The 16,304-nt window shown below is 33.8% G+C and overlaps 1 protein-coding gene across 3 annotated transcripts in view; it reads right to left on the reverse strand.

Annotated features, from left to right (window-relative positions):
• Positions 1-655: 655 nt before the first annotated feature.
• Positions 656-16,304, reverse strand: part of LOC138693963 (DNA-directed RNA polymerase I subunit RPA1-like) — a 158,228-nt gene continuing 142,579 nt past the window's right edge. The window contains exons 17-18 of one of the 3 annotated variants that reach the window (XM_069817698.1): positions 12,698-12,811; positions 10,436-12,527 (exon numbers count right to left, since the gene is read on the reverse strand). The gene's annotated coding sequence lies outside the window, so the exon portion shown is untranslated. Of the gene's footprint in view, positions 6,207-10,434; positions 12,812-16,304 lie in introns of those variants that run through there. The other 2 variants (XM_069817700.1, XM_069817696.1) reach the window with 2 other exon arrangements.

The raw sequence follows: 16,304 nt of genomic DNA on the forward strand, positions 1-16,304 counted from the left end.
AGTTTGTAGCTTAAAATAGTGTATCGATGTTGATAAATGACACCCTACATGTCCTACAACGTAAGGAAAGAGTTGGAGAATCAATTTACTTTTTCTATGGATACAAAATATTTTATATTCTCTATGGATGTCCGCCGAGTTAGCTCTGTGGTAGTGCATCTGCCTAAAGACTAGCCAGCCCGGTTTTGATTCCCGGCAAGGTCAGAAATTTTCATGTAAAATTTCTACCTCATGACTAGGACAGATGGCGGTGCACAACTTCTAATCACTAGATTGTGCACCGATATGCCTGGGTTAAATCCCAAATCTCTCTGCAGTGCATATGAAGAGAAGGGATACCGGTATGTCACTGTTGATAGTGATTCGTCCTATTCAACAGGAGTAGGCTACGTGCCAGCACCAGGTTTCCCTTTCTCATCTTCATCATCATCATTCATCTCCAGATACTACACTTACACGACACTTACACATACGCTCACCCTAGTACACGACATAACTCTCCACAGATACGCATCACATACAGCATGACCTGCCAAAGTGGTGTATACAACTATTCGTAATATGCGGAATCGGAATCACGCATGTGAAGTGGGTAGGCAATGGATACACACACACACACACACACTTATTGTGGTAAGCAGCAATTATATTTATTCTTCTTTATAAGCACATTGTCTTTATCTAAACTCAGAACATTTCACGATTATTATAAAAGTACCAATTAATATTATTTATAAAGCATAAAAGCATAGTATTATCATTAGTAGATCAATTTATACTATTATCTGAAATAATAATTTTAACAGTGCATTTATAAAATAATAAAAGGGCAAAGCTATCCTTATTTCACATTGCATTTTAGAACAACAGTGTTTTTAAATAGTTGCTAATGTTACTTTAATTTATCACAGCTGATGAGGGGTTTGGACGAAAAAGCTATTTAACTAATGATCGATTTATTTTAAAAAATTGCAAAGCCTACAAATTCAGTTGATTTAAAAGTCTATCTGCACATAATGAAAAGAAAATACACACTTAACTGAGAATTTATGCCCTAAATGACATTGAATAAAATTATAATCTGAATATATTATATTTAATTTGATTGAGTATTTTATGTTTTGAATAGTATCAATATCCACATCTCTCACATAAAAATTTAAAATTTCCTCTCAATTTTATAATCGCTCATTGCTCTTCATTTTGAGTATCTTCTACTACGATTTCCTGTTCTTCGTTTTTAAACTTTTGTAAAAGAAATGGTAATATCCTGGTATAATGTTCTGTTTACACAGTTGCAATACATTTTTCATTTTCTAATCTTGTATATTTTCAATGGCCCATGATGCTTTGGTTTAAGCTGAAGATTATCCAGCCTAAATCCACGTGTAATCTTCCTCTGTACCTTGAATTTATGGAATTCTTCATCATAATTGTATTTAAAAAATACGCGTTCACTGTCACATTTCCGATACTGGAACCACACTATATCCAGCCATCTACAATGTTTCCATTAGTGTCAACTTTCTTCTTCTTTATTGATGTCTTCTGAATTTCTCTTACATCATTACATCACTCTGTTCTACTTCTATTTTTGATATAGCTCTAACTATAGCATACCACCCTGATGGACCAAATATCTCTGTATATCTTGCTGTTTTTTTTTTCAATGTGTGCATGGACTGCGTCCAATTGTGAATGTCCTGTTAAAAAGATATGTTCAAGTTGAGGTACGTCCAAGACATTCACAGTGTAGAGGAGCATGGTTGATATAAGCACATTTTGGTTTTGTCCTCCACAGGTATTGGATATGAAACAGAACCTTTTACCAATCTGCAGTTTTTTTTCTTTTTTTTTCATTTGAGCAAAGAGACATAATGGTATCTCTCCAGTTTCCTTTCTGCAATTCCCTCGTTCCATATAAAATTTTCTGCTCATTCCGTTTTAACTTTTGGACTGTAGCGCACAGCTTCAAAATCAAATTTAAAAAAGTAAAGATCGTTTACTGATGCCCTAATTCTGTAATCTTTTTTTACTTGACGAGCTGCTTCCTTTCTTTAAATGTGGGACTGATGAACTGCCTCCATCTCTATCTTCTTACATTCAGACATGTGATCGTATTTATAACATTTATCACATTGATCCTTTCTGGGATTATGAAAAGCTATGTTAAAATTATTTTAAAAAATATGACGATAATATGAAAGCTTTTCTGCCTGAACATTAGCATTCCTGAAGTTTTGTTTCTACATTTTTTTGTAAATTTAAATCACAAGACTGAATTCTCTTGCAGTGCCGTTTCTTGTACTCTTGAAAATGAAGCAGTGTGGTTATAATATTATTATATTCATGAGTACTTTCAGATTTCTTTACTCCGGGCTCATACTTTCCTCTTCGATCAGTATCCACTATGTTACTGTCCTTTTTTCAAATTATGTTTTATTATTGTATTGGATATATCAAAGATGGCGAGAAAACCCCTGCATGCCCCTATATTTTTTTTTAATTTTTTGTAAAAAATTATGTTTTGTCTTCTAGATTCATTCTTTTGGATTTGGATTTCCTTCACTTCTGTAAGGCCCATCAAAAATTGCTGCTTCAAATCGTTATTCTCAATATTCCAATACTGTTTATGAATTATGTCTGTCTTCAGCACTAAATGTGAGGTTGCATTTGAGGGGACATTTTGTACAATCTTTGCCTAGAACTTTTTTACTAGCAATTTCTTTCCACTATTTAAGGACTTGTGGGCTTTCCTGTTATCCAGCGTTGGACATGGACTACTAACAGCTATGCTCTTATTAGTTTCGTCACTCATTCCTTGTGAAATTTTAGATGTCGCTAAAGCCATCGTCACCATTAACCTGCCCCTAGTATTCGAACTGAGTATTTCTTAGCTCTAATAAAAGAGTATCAAATTATCAGAGCAATCTTGTGCTGCGTTTCTTACAAACTGGATTGACTTAAGAATGCTTGTTCTATTAATTAAAAAATTATCAATTATTCTCTAACACTGAACAGTATAGTGATTGTATTACATTCTTGGTTATATGTTCTGACACAGTTTCACCAATAAATTCTTAGAAATGTTAAATAATTTAGAGACAAAGAACACTATCTCGACTTAGTGTTCTTCTAGTCTCTCTTTCGTTACTGTCAAAGAAAACTAAGTGTAGATAGTGTTGCTTGACACTCAGCATCTGTCTAAATTAACACAACACTATCTCCAAAAAAAATAAAACTATTATTTGTAGAGACATATTATTTTCACACTATATAAAGGTTACTTTGTACAACATGATACTATAAATAACTCGAAAAGTCGACTTTTGGAGTTAGTGTCCTTTGACACTAAGCCATCGAATATTCTTTGCACATTTCTCAATCCCACACCACATGCTTCTGCAGTCGTTTCTTGCATGTTGGCAACGTTGCAGCCAGCATCAAGATGGCCAGCAGTATTCTGCTCGTCAACGTTTTTAAAATAATTATACACCTTAAACACTTTCCTGCGCCTGCCTGTGCAATATTTGTCTTTTTACAGTCTCTTCTTCCATTTACTTATCTTACACAACACACAGTAAATGTTAGTTTTACTTCTTCAATGTATTAAAACACTCACATGTGAACAAACAAACTCAGAAAGTACCTGTTAATGCTGATTCTGATTTGTGATGTCACATGCCAGAAATGCTATGGCGCATGTAGCAGCTGACCGCCTTCCGAAATGCCATCTAGTCTAATCAGAGATGTATGTAATGGAGGGGGGAAAGGAACTGGCTACCCTACTTCATTATTTCCTGGCTTAGTTGCCACGTGAGTGATGTCTTTTTGGTGTCTCTTATGAGATTCCAACCAGTCTTCAGGTTGTTGAAAAAAAAACACACTCACACACACACACACACACACGAGCACACACACGCATACACAGATATATCAGTTTCATTACAATTACTTATAGTTGTATGTATGTTTTTGATATCTGTTTCATTATAATTACTTCTCTGTGGGTTTTACAGCAGTTTAATTATAATAACAATAAGTTATTTAGTTTTCTGTGTGCTTTTTACGATTTTCCCAATTCTTTGACAACAGTATTATTTCAGTTTAAATTTTCCTGAAATATTTGCATTGCTGGTTGGTTACTTATGCTTTTAGTGAACCAGGAGATTCATTGCCACTCTCACATAAGCCCGCCATCTGTTCCTACCCTGAGCAAGATTAATCCAGTCTCTACAATCATATCCCACCTTTCTCAAATTCATTTTAATATTATCCTCCCATCTATGTCTCCTCCACCCCAAAAGTCTTTTTCCCCTCTGGCCTCCCAACTAACATTCTATATGCATTTCTGGATTTGCCCATACATGCTACATGATTGCTAGTTACTGTACATTTAAATTTAAACAATCGTTAGATTTTCTGATATTGTTAGGAATTACCAGAGTTCTTTGTGTGAGATTCTACGTGTTCCCCAGTGCTGTTATGGGAGATCGTTTTTTGGTGCTAACAGTGTTCCGTCAAGGTACTTGTATTTCTTCATCAGACTCTTCAAAGGTCATGAGAAAGGTCTTTATTTGCACCAGGATTCTGGGCTTCTCCACTCTTGGGTTGTTTGCCACAAGTGTGGAAAAGAAGGCCAATAATTCTGACTTTGTACAATGGATCTGTATCAAGAGGTTACATCTGAAATCTTGTGGTTCTCAGAAATCCGTTTGTTACAGCTTATGGTTTCTGAAAGATCAACATGAGGCCATTGGATATACTTCTAATGACACACATCATCTATAGAATTTCACCCAAAACCACCATGATAGAACACAGATTCGATTCGAAAACTATGACTGATTGACGCAGATCTGTGATTACATTGATGTATCTATAGGTGGCGAGGGCAAGATCGTTGAAATGGACTAAGTACATTTGGTAATAGGGAGGGGGAAGCAGCAATACATATCTTGTCACTGTTTCCGATCAGTTCACTAAAACTCCTGGTCCGATCAATAAGCAATTTGTACAACTGTGATTACTGATCACTAGGTATCATACTTGAGGGAAAAAGGAGATGTCCTTGATGAGTCAACTAGTGCTGATCTATAGAGAGCACATGGTAGCAATAAGTTTTGCATGTTGGGTTCCACAACATTGCTTGCTGGTGGGGGAGGTGGAACATTGGTATTGGAGCACTTGCAACAATGAGCAAGTGGTGACTTGTGACACCTTTCCCACTAGTATCGGAATCACATTCAACAGCGTCATGTTGATCTTCGAAAACCATGAGGCATAATGAATGTATTTCTGAGAACCACAATTAATACAGATGCATTGTATTACGTCAAAATTGGCATTCTTTCCAGTATCTTGAAAATCTGTGATGGGACTAGTGACATTAGTTTTGCACAAAAATTACATAGTGAATGTCAGGCCAATACTACTGTTCCATCAGAATACCAAGATGTTTCAATTCGTCAATTGTTTAAAAAAATCTAACTTTGGGAATAAATTCTCAAGAATATTATAAGTGTACTGAGAAATCAGAACTCTACAGCAAACACAATTTCCAATTTTTTATTCATTTTGTATTATTTTACAATGATGAAAACGTTAATGGTGAAGATGATGATGATGATGATGATAATAATAATAATAATTATTATCAAAGAATTATAAAAGCCAATTTATTAACAATAAACAAAGAATTTCAAAAAGTATATTTCCGGTATCTTGAAACTCTGTCATGGGACTAATGACATATGTTTTGCACAAAAATTAAATAGTGAATGTCAGGCCAATACAACTGTTGCATCAGAATACCAACATATTTCAATTCGTCAATTGTTAAAAAAATTTAACTTTGGAAATAAATTCTCAAGAATATTATAAATGTACTGACAAATCATAACTTGACAACAATTTATTTTTCATTATACGTATATTACTCAATAAATATACAAATAAAAATCACTGTTTCTGATCAGTTCACTAAAACTCCTGGTCCGATCAATAAGCAATTTGTACAACTGTCATTACTGATCACTAGGTAGCAATAAGTTTTGCATGTTGGGTTCCACAACATTGCTTGCTGGTGGGGGAGGAAATGTATATGGTAGGATGATGTAAATATTTTGATTTGCTGGTACTTCTTATTTTGGTACTCATCACTTCAATGTTGATGAAAGATCACCTTCTTGCGAACTTGAACAGCCCTTCAAATTTGAAAAATAATTAATTAACCAATTAACAGTATTGCAATTTGAACCAGGTATTGTAAGTTTAATATATTTCCATTGTAAATTCTGAAATATTTTAAGTTTTCTTCTTAAAGAGTGAAGATAAAATACCAGTTGAGTTCCTTAAAATGTTTTAACACTGAATATTCATCTACTATAGTTCAGCTAATTATCCTGGCAGCATAAGAGAGTTCATTCAATCAAAAGAGAATTGGGAGGACAAATTCTCTTTTGATTTTTCGATTTCCCTTAGATATCATTTAACCCTGAAGATGAGGAAGATGAACATCCTCGAAACATCGGTGGATCACCAACTTATGACCTGGCTGGAAGCCCGAGAAAATTTCGAATTATCACGTCACCAGGAAAGCTTCAGTAGTTATTTCTTTTTAATAGTTTAAAAACTTTCAACGTGCTATGAGCAGCATTAATGTCAATTGTTTCTTCTTGTAGTGTTGCTTGCTTCAGTTGTGTTCTGTGGTTATTATTGTCTTGCTTTATAATGAACTCCAGTAAGTGTAAATTTATAAGCTATTCTGCAAATTTAAAAGCTAAAAGTAATTATATTTGCAGAATTTGCACAATCCATCATTTTCAATATTAGTTGAATGTCCGATGTTGAAGCCAGCTGTCATTATCAAGTGGGATGTCAGGTAGCTATGATTTTTTTCTCCTAAAATTTTTCCTGGCATATAATACACACCCTAGATTTTTAATAAAAGAATTATTTTAAAAAGTGCGTCTATTACACGAGTAAACACAGTAATTTTATGAAACCGTTTACATTTTTCTTACCTTTGTATTTCAAGAGAAATTGTAAATAAAGATTAATTATAACATTAACTATCATCTCTGAAGAGCCTCTTTATATGAGTTACAATTAATCATCTCATCATTTCCAAATAGCTTTACATTTGAAAAGGTATGTTGAATGAAAAATTAAAGTTATAGTCCATCTCATCATATGTGAATAACTCCTGTATTTTAAATAGGGATACTATGATCTCTGGAAAGTCTGTTTGAAGAGAGACAAATGAATTGCTCTTATAACTTAATACTCATTGTCAATGAATGGCCTCAATATTTCTAAAGAAATATTAAGTCAGTGATTGACAGGATCAGTGTTCTATGACATCATCGCACAGAGCATTCGTGCTCTCTTTTAAGAATATCAGCATGAATGGCGAAGAATAGCTGATAAGCTTCAATTGAACTCTACATTGATGTTCTGTACATCTGATTTCGTGCATATGATATATATTGTGACAGCCAAGTCGAGGCTCGATCACACGTCCCGCAGAGGGCGGGGTGCACGAGAAAACGCGGCGAAGAAGGCTGCAGCCGCTAGGGTCTGGAGGGGCGCGACGTAAGAGGAGTGACGACACTCTAGTCCGCGGAAGAGAAGGGGGAGTAAAGCAGCTGGTGACTGAGGAGAGAAATCCAGAGAATTCGAGAGTGGCATCTTCCGGAAATTTCGAGCAATCGTACTTTCTCGTAACTATGGTGTGGTTATAAATTACGACACGCGAGTGAACTTGAGCAGTGTTAATAATTATATATAATAAATTTTCAGTCAAATACACTTTTCAATTTGTGAGGTCAGATATCTGTTACATCACAATATTTAATACGAAGTCACTAATATTTTCGACTTTAAAAAGTCATCTTCAGGTGCATGAGATGCAAACAATTTTAAAAATGGGTGATAAGTTGATCTAGCAATAATAACATAGTAAGTAATGCACGTACTGGCATTTACAATTATATAAATTTCGTGCCTCTTGAGGTGAACTGTACATGGTAAAGCTGAACACTGATGCTAAATTCTCGTATGTATATAAGACAAGGAAAGGCACGGCATGATATTAACCTTATGCAATTAAGATCGTATCATTAAAATTAAATTTGTACAGTTTGATATTAACTATGTTAAAATGTTAAATATAATGTATAAATTTAAAAGATGGAGAAGCTGTGATGCAAATGCTGTTGGTGGGAGAGCACGCAGTCTAATTCGTCGTGGTGAATGCCATAGTTGTCTGAAAATATTTTAGTTAATAAGTTATTATTAATTTTGAAAAGGTTGTGAGAGCTGATATCAGCGTTTCTTAAAGGTTTATTATATTTGTACTTACATAGTTGTTCAGTTGTTTGCATTCAGACAAGGGGGCGTGTTTCACCCGACGTTGCATGTTTTAGACCGAGTGATGATGTATGGGCAGATAACTGAGAGGGAATGCCAGGAGTGACTATTCGATAACATGTTATTTTATTAAGTGATATAGGTGATTACGTAAATTTGGTATTTGCTCATTTAATAATGGATTATTAGGGTCTTGATTTTTTACAATAAACTCTTCCGCAGTGTTGATAAGGTGTGAATTATTTATTACCTTTAAAATTTTTAAGGTGTTTTGTATACTATTAATTTCGTGGCCTGAATCAATAAGATGAGTAGGAAATTTAGACCTATTCCTGTTATTATGGAAATTTGATTTATGTTCTTTAAATCTAATGTGGAAGTTTCGTTTGGTTTGTCCTATGTATTTTCTATTGCAATTTTTACATTGTAATTGATAAATACCACTTTGTGAAAATTTATTCGTTTTGCGCAATTTGTTGGAAATGATGCTATTTATTTTGTTGTTAGTTCTGAAAGTGATATGTATATTTTATTTTTTAATTTTTTAAAAAATGAAGTTAAATGATTATTAATTTTTCCAAAATATGTCATTGGGTATCTAATTATATCTCTTTTTGGGTTTGTAGGTCGTAATGTGGTGAAAGTTTTATTTTTATTTCCTAGTTTCTTAATTCTATTTCGGATATAGTTTTCAATTGTGTTTCTGTTGAAGCCATTGTTTGTATTTTCTTTCTTTTGTATAAGCTGTTTGACTTAAAGGGGTATTTATTAAGCGGTCAATGAGATACCTAAATTTACATAATTTTTGTGAATATGGGTGGTTAGAAGTTTTATGTATAGTATAATCAACTGAAGTAACTTTTCGGTAAATACTGTAGGTGAGTTTGGATTTATTTACTTTAATAGTTAAATCAAGAAAATTGATTGTTCTTTGTACTTCTTCCTCGTAAGTAAATTTTAGGCTAGGATGTAATTTATTGAATGAAGTAACTATGGCATCAGAAGATGATGTGCCATTGTGTATGATTAGGTTATCATCTACATATCGGGAATAATTTTTTATGTTATTTTTTTATGTTATGCTGATTTTGTAACATGAAACACGCCCCCTTCTCTGGATGCAAACAACTGAACAACTATTAAGTACAAATATAATAAACCTTTAAGAAACGCTGATATCAGCTCTCACAACCTTTTCAAAATTAATAATAACTTATTAACTAAAATATTTTCAGACAACTATGGCATTCACCACGACGAATTAGACTGCGTGCTCTCCCACCAACAGCATTTGAATCACAGCTTCTCCATCTTTTAAATTTATACATTATATTTAACATTTTAACATAGTTAATATCAAACTGTACAAATTTAATTTTAATGATATGATCTTAATTGCATAAGGTTAATATCATGCAGTGCCTTTCCTTGTCTTATATACATACGACAATTTAGCATCAGTGTTCAGCTTTACCATGTACAGTTCACCTCAAGAGGCACGAAATTTATATAATTGTAAATGCCAGTACGTGCATTACTTACTATGTTATTATTGCTAGATCAACTTATCACCCATTTTTAAATATTGTTTGCATCTCATGCACCTGAAGATGACTTTTTAAAGTCGAAAATATTAGTGACTTCGTATTAAATATTGTGATGTAACAGATATCTGACCTCACAAACTGAAAAGTGTATTTGACTGAAAATTTATTATATATAATTATTAATTGTATTCACACTTTTCTGAACCAACATGTCTTTCAAATTGAGCAGTGTTGTTATAGTCGCTGCACAGCAAGCCAGCCAGTCTTGTGTAGCAGTGAAGCCAGCTTCGAGACCGGAGTTCGACTTGAGTGTGTCCGTAGTTGTATGAGTGTCCGAAGTCCAGAGTTCGAGTGCAGTGGACTGCAGTTGGGGGACCTGAGTTCGAAGTTCAGTGGACTGCCTCTGAAGGTCTGTGGTTCGAGATACTGTGAACTCGAGTGACTGAGCTAGAAGAATTAGCCAAGGCAAACTAACTGTGAACTGAGAACTGACAGTTCTGATTTGTAAATAGTGCTCTGTGAACATTAGTTAAGATTGACAGTTCATTGTTGTTCTCAATAATCCAAGTAAATTGTCACTGTCGTCAGTGGAGTGCAATAACGAATACTGTGTTGCTGTGTGGAGTGGAAATCCCATTGTTGACGGGAGTAGAATAAATTGTAGAACGTGATTATTATTGTCGTAGCAATAAATTTGCAGTATGTACATTCCTGAGAGTACTGATAGCATGGTAAATTAAGATAGATATTTCAATTCTTCATACATACTGACAGCAAAATTCTTATGGGCATAAAATGAAATTACTGCAGCAACTGCAATACACTTAATAGCTTGTCTTTCATCATTGGCATGACATACTGAATAATGATGCTTTCTATAAATTTAACTTTTTTTACATGTTAGAGTATCATTGTTCCCATACTCCATAAATATAAATAAGTGTGTATTATGTTAATGGACTTTTACTAGTACTTTCCCCAGCAAATAATTTACACTCACTTCAGTATACAGACAAATTACCACATATAAATAAAATCAGGAACAATTCTCCCAAACTACCTACTATACAATTGTAGCCTACTAGTTTGTTGTTGTGCGACTCTTAAGGTACTCATGTAGTCTGACCGTGCACCTGTCGCAAATGCACAATGTGCTGACCACTGTTTAAATGAAGATTTACAGTACATACACGCCACTGTCTCGAAAGGGCCTCTTTATTGGAAAAGGGGTGTGAAATGAACAACTCCTGTTTTGTTTATGCTTTTATTTCTAAGACATTTCTATTCCTAATGACAGATCTCTTCATTTCATGACAGTTTTATGGCTAGAAACTGAAGTGATAAGACGTGAGGTAATCAGGAAGATGGAAGTATATATTGTTATGGAGATCAGAGTAGAAGACTCCTACTCCATGAAGTGGTGATGTTGATAATAGATCACTTTACACTACGACTTTTTATACAAAGGCTGAAGAACACTGTTCATACCAAATTATATTGTGTAATGGCTTCCTTGACACATGTCAGACAGTTTGATGAGCATGTTGTCAAACAAAGGCATATTGTAATATATAAAAGGAATTCGCTCTATAATAGGAGCAAACAATTGCGTAATTATTACATTTATAACTGCAAAAAAAAGAATGTTGCACTATGTAATATAATAACCGTCCTATCATCATGTCTTCAGACCTTCCATGAGCTGTCATAACATGGATTTAATTTAAATCAATCACGTTGCAAACAAACTGAAGCTAACACTCACCTCCAATTTTATACAGACAGCCAATTGCGATAACTATGACCGGAGCCCGCAAATTAGTTTGTACTTGTTCTGACAGGGCACTGCATTTTTCTGCAAGTATTGAATATATCTGCTTCTTCAGCTCTTTCACAATTCTAATGAAAACAAAATAATTGTATATATATAAATTTCACTCACAGTAAACCAAAATTATATTTAAGTAAATTTCATAATTTTCCTAACCAATTTTGTAGGTTAATCTACCATTACCTTCACTGCAACACAGTAACAATAGTCTGCTAGTGTAACCAAAGAGAAAAGACTGCTAAAATGCTGGTAATATTCTTCTGTGTGGTCTCCAACATTTCTAATCCCCATTTCATAAATGCCAACACTGTAAAACTACGTGTGAATGATTTTCCCTGGACCAAAATACAGGAGGTCGAGGGTTGTGACAAGGTTAGAATGGATTAGATGGGGGAAATAGTACAGAAACGCATATCCCCTTCAACAAATCATACTACCACTTATCTTCAACTCTAACCTAAGTTAACGCAACCTAACCTTGAAAAATTAATACCCATACACACAAGAATCATGTAAATATCTTAAAAAATATTTTTCATTTACTCTGAACACCAATTTTAGGGAAACAATCATTTTCTATAAACGTACCCAAATAAACACACACAATTTTTTTTTTCAAGAGCTGATGAAATACAGCCTTACGTCACTTACTGAACAATTCTGAACACCTGAAAAACTTACATTATCTTCACTTCATTCTGCAATGTTCGACTATTAAATGCAGCATAAACGGCACATGCAGTGCCACAGATAAGGAGTGCCATGAAGAGGCTGATCTGTAAAACCAATCGTTTTGAGAAGAGATCTGATGAGTCAACTGAAGTCTGTAATGTCACTTTCAGGTTTCAAATACATCATTTAGGTTTATTCTATTTTATTTCATGTAATTGTAATTATTGTATATTATATATCACTGCCATTGTAGTGTTAATAAATACATACATACATGTCTCAGAACTTTGATTTCTTCACGCAGCTTCTGATTTTCCAAAATGAGAGCATTATGTGCATTATTGATATGGCCCTCTGGCTGAGCTGCTAAATTCCTCTGTCTTACATTCTGTAAAGTATTTCAAAATTCACGTTGAAGAAACTGTAAACGTCAAAATTTAGCTTTTTCCTTTCAATATTAGGTACTATTACAATGAAACTATGGCGCAGTATTATAAGAGGTTTCAATCTTACAATCATACCTTGTTCTGTAGTATACAGAGTGAGTAGTCTCATCCTGTTTCCTTTCGTCTGAATTTCAGCAAACACTTATCATAGTGTCAAAATCAGAATTAAATGAAACTATGTAGGGTGTATTATAGAAAATACTGTAAAACCTCCACATAGTCAACTGATGTAGGTCAGACAATGCAAGTCGGACTACGAGATCTAAGACTGTGCTCAAGTGTGGGTTCAAATCACACTAATTGAGCTGATAGCCTACCTGATGAGGTTTTCTTTCTTAAGTTTCATCCAAACGTAAGGCAAATATTAGATAATTCCACAGTGAATCTTCAGATTCACATCACTATTACCATTTCCACAGAAAGTACAAAACAAGTCTGTGGTGCATCAGGAACATAGAAAAATCTCCAAGTAAAAAATAAGGAAGACAAAAAATGCTGATAACAGAACTGGAAAATCGACATTCAGCTGTTTAAAGCCTTATGTACTGTATGTGTAATTTTTATATTCGTTCTTTCAGAATAATCAACAAACATGGCAGTCAAAACATCAACCAAGATATCTGAAGGTAATTTGGCACCTTAATTTGAATTAATTTTTTCATGACTGTGGTATTCCCTAAATAAAAAAGTTCGCGTGTTTGCATGAACTTGATTCTTTAGGCATACATAGAAAAATAGTCCAAAACTTTTCTTCAAACCAGAGTGCATTGCGTTTTTTACATTTTGAAAAATCTTACATGGTGCAAGTAATATACCCATATGAAGGTAATATGGCCAGAAGAAAGAAAATGGATTATTTTGGAAAGAACAACATTTCTTGGGGATTAATAAAGTTTGGACTGAAAATAATGGTTCTTGGCTTCAAAAATATATTCCCACAAATAATTTGGGGCTAGGTCTATAAAACATTGCAATTTGAAAAAAAAAATATAATAATAATAATAATAATAATAATAATAATAATAATAATAATAATAATAACAAAGTTAACAAACACAAAGGAAAATCAATGGGTAGGTCTATATGTGTGACAAATAAATATGTCTTTTGTGAGTCCAACACTTTCCTCATGCATGTACACATCACAAATTGCATACAGTCGCATATCCATGTGGCCATATTACCTGCAATTAGCACCTCTCGAAAACTCAGCTATTTTTCAGTTCATTACGAATGCATTTTAAATAAGCACTAAATGTCTCTAACAAGCATTGAACAGTTATAAACTGTTATATAGAAAATATAATTAGCAATTGCTTGAAAGGAAATACAAGATAAACTTACCAACAGCAATATTATAACACCGTCTTAATCCATTGCCACAAATCAAATAAAGAAGGCCTGTGGAAGCAGTTGTGCTATTATCCACTAATGTTGATGATCATGAACACTTCCTAACACGTGGTTCGACATATTGGCACTAATTTTATCATATCAATTAGATATCAATCAGCTATAGAACAGTAATGTGACCATATCATTATTTTTTCAGTTGGTTATTTAATGATGCTGTATCAACTACTAGGTTATTTAGAGTCAATGAGATTGGTGATAATGAGATGAGGCCGAGGATTCGCCATAGATTACCTTGCATTCACATTACGGTTGGGGAAAACCTCCGAAAAAACCCACCCAGGTAATCAGCCCAAGCGGTGATCGAACCCGTGGTGCCCGAACGCAACTTCACACCAGCAGGCTAGTGCCTTAACTGACTGAGCCACGCCAGTGGCTTGTTGGCTTCTGGCCATATTTGCATCACATACCTTACTATAGTACATCAACAATGATGGAGTAGATTAAGGTTACTAGTTAATATTAGAAGAAGAATAAGATCCATAACAACAAATATATGTCAAGAAGTACATACGTATGAAAACAGACTCTTCTTAATCTATGATCTCAACCAAACACAATCTTGTTTGTTACAAGTTATTAAGACTGACTTATTGTGACATCATCTTGAGTTCTATTGATTTTAGTATAAAAGTCAGCAATGAAAATGTTATTTTCCTTATGTTCTATGGAATATTCTAGGACTGTAGAGTATTAGATACTATCATCAATGTTGGGATAGCTATCAGAGGTAGACACTGGTAGATGTCTACAGAGCACACCTCTTCACAAATTTTGTCATATATTGACTGCTTGCTTTGTCATTGTCCCAGTCGCTGCTGCAGGTGGAGACGTGTTTGGATGTGTTTTGATAAACACAATAGGAGTACGTACCTCAGTTGTAGTTTCACTTTGGTTGAGTGTAGTTCATTTCTCTCATTTATGTGATCAACAAAATATTCATTAAGGAAAAACATATATCGTATATAAAGAATAAGAAGTCATGTGGCAAAAAAGAGTGTCTTATATTTTGATAATGGCCCATACCTTTTATATTCTTCTGGTTTATTTTGTTTCACTAATATTTCTTGTGATCAACAAAAATTTGAAAGTAAATTTCCGTGTAGAAATAAAATACTAAATTTAACTGAGAGATTTAACAAAACAGGTTCTTTGGATAACCGTAAAATAAGAAAAAAAAAACTCTGTATTCTTATTGACTTAACAAAATAAGAGCTGCTTTCGAACATAGTCCCCAAAATGCCTAAGACATGTAGCATAGGAGGCAGAATTTTCTAAAGCATGATCATGGTGAGGAACAAAACTGTTGAAAATAAAGCTTTCATTAATTCCAGACATTCATGAACTACAACCTCAAGATTACAATCATAAAGTTAACTTTTGTAATTGGATGCTAGAAAAAGAAAAGAGTGAAGAAATTAATCCTAGATCGATTTTTTTTCTAATGGGACTTAATTTCATCTGAATGGCCACGTAGTAACATATAACAACAGGTACTGGTTAAGAGAGAAGCCAACAATACTGAATGAGACTGTAAGATGCAAAATACCAGTGTAATGTATCATCAGTGTCCATAAAATACCAGTATCGGTACCGAATGTTGTTATGCTGTGCTTTATACAAACTGGTTTTGCACTAGAAATGAAATATCTAGCCACCTCAATCAATAAAGCATAAAATTGTATATTGTACGCTAGTCACATGCCCAGTTTAAGTAAAATATCATATTTCAATATAAGAGTCACTGACAGTTTGTAAGTCCTGCACTGTAGCATTGTAGTCTGAGACATAATGCCTAGGGTTTGCGTTACAGAATGTATGTTGGTTCGATTTCTCATGGGTGAGATGTAAATTTATAGCATTAATTTTTTGTATTTATATAAAAATTTAAAAAAATAGTAGCATTACATAGCAGTAATTATTTGAAGTAATAGCATTTTATTAGCTAAAACCTATTTTGTTATTGTATGTTTTTGAGATGAAAAAATTAAATTAAGATGTATAAATGGTAATATATATGCC

The sequence above is a fragment of the Periplaneta americana genome, unplaced genomic scaffold (assembly GCF_040183065.1).
Source record: "Periplaneta americana isolate PAMFEO1 unplaced genomic scaffold, P.americana_PAMFEO1_priV1 scaffold_28, whole genome shotgun sequence".
Lineage (NCBI taxonomy): Eukaryota > Metazoa > Arthropoda > Insecta > Blattodea > Blattidae > Periplaneta > Periplaneta americana.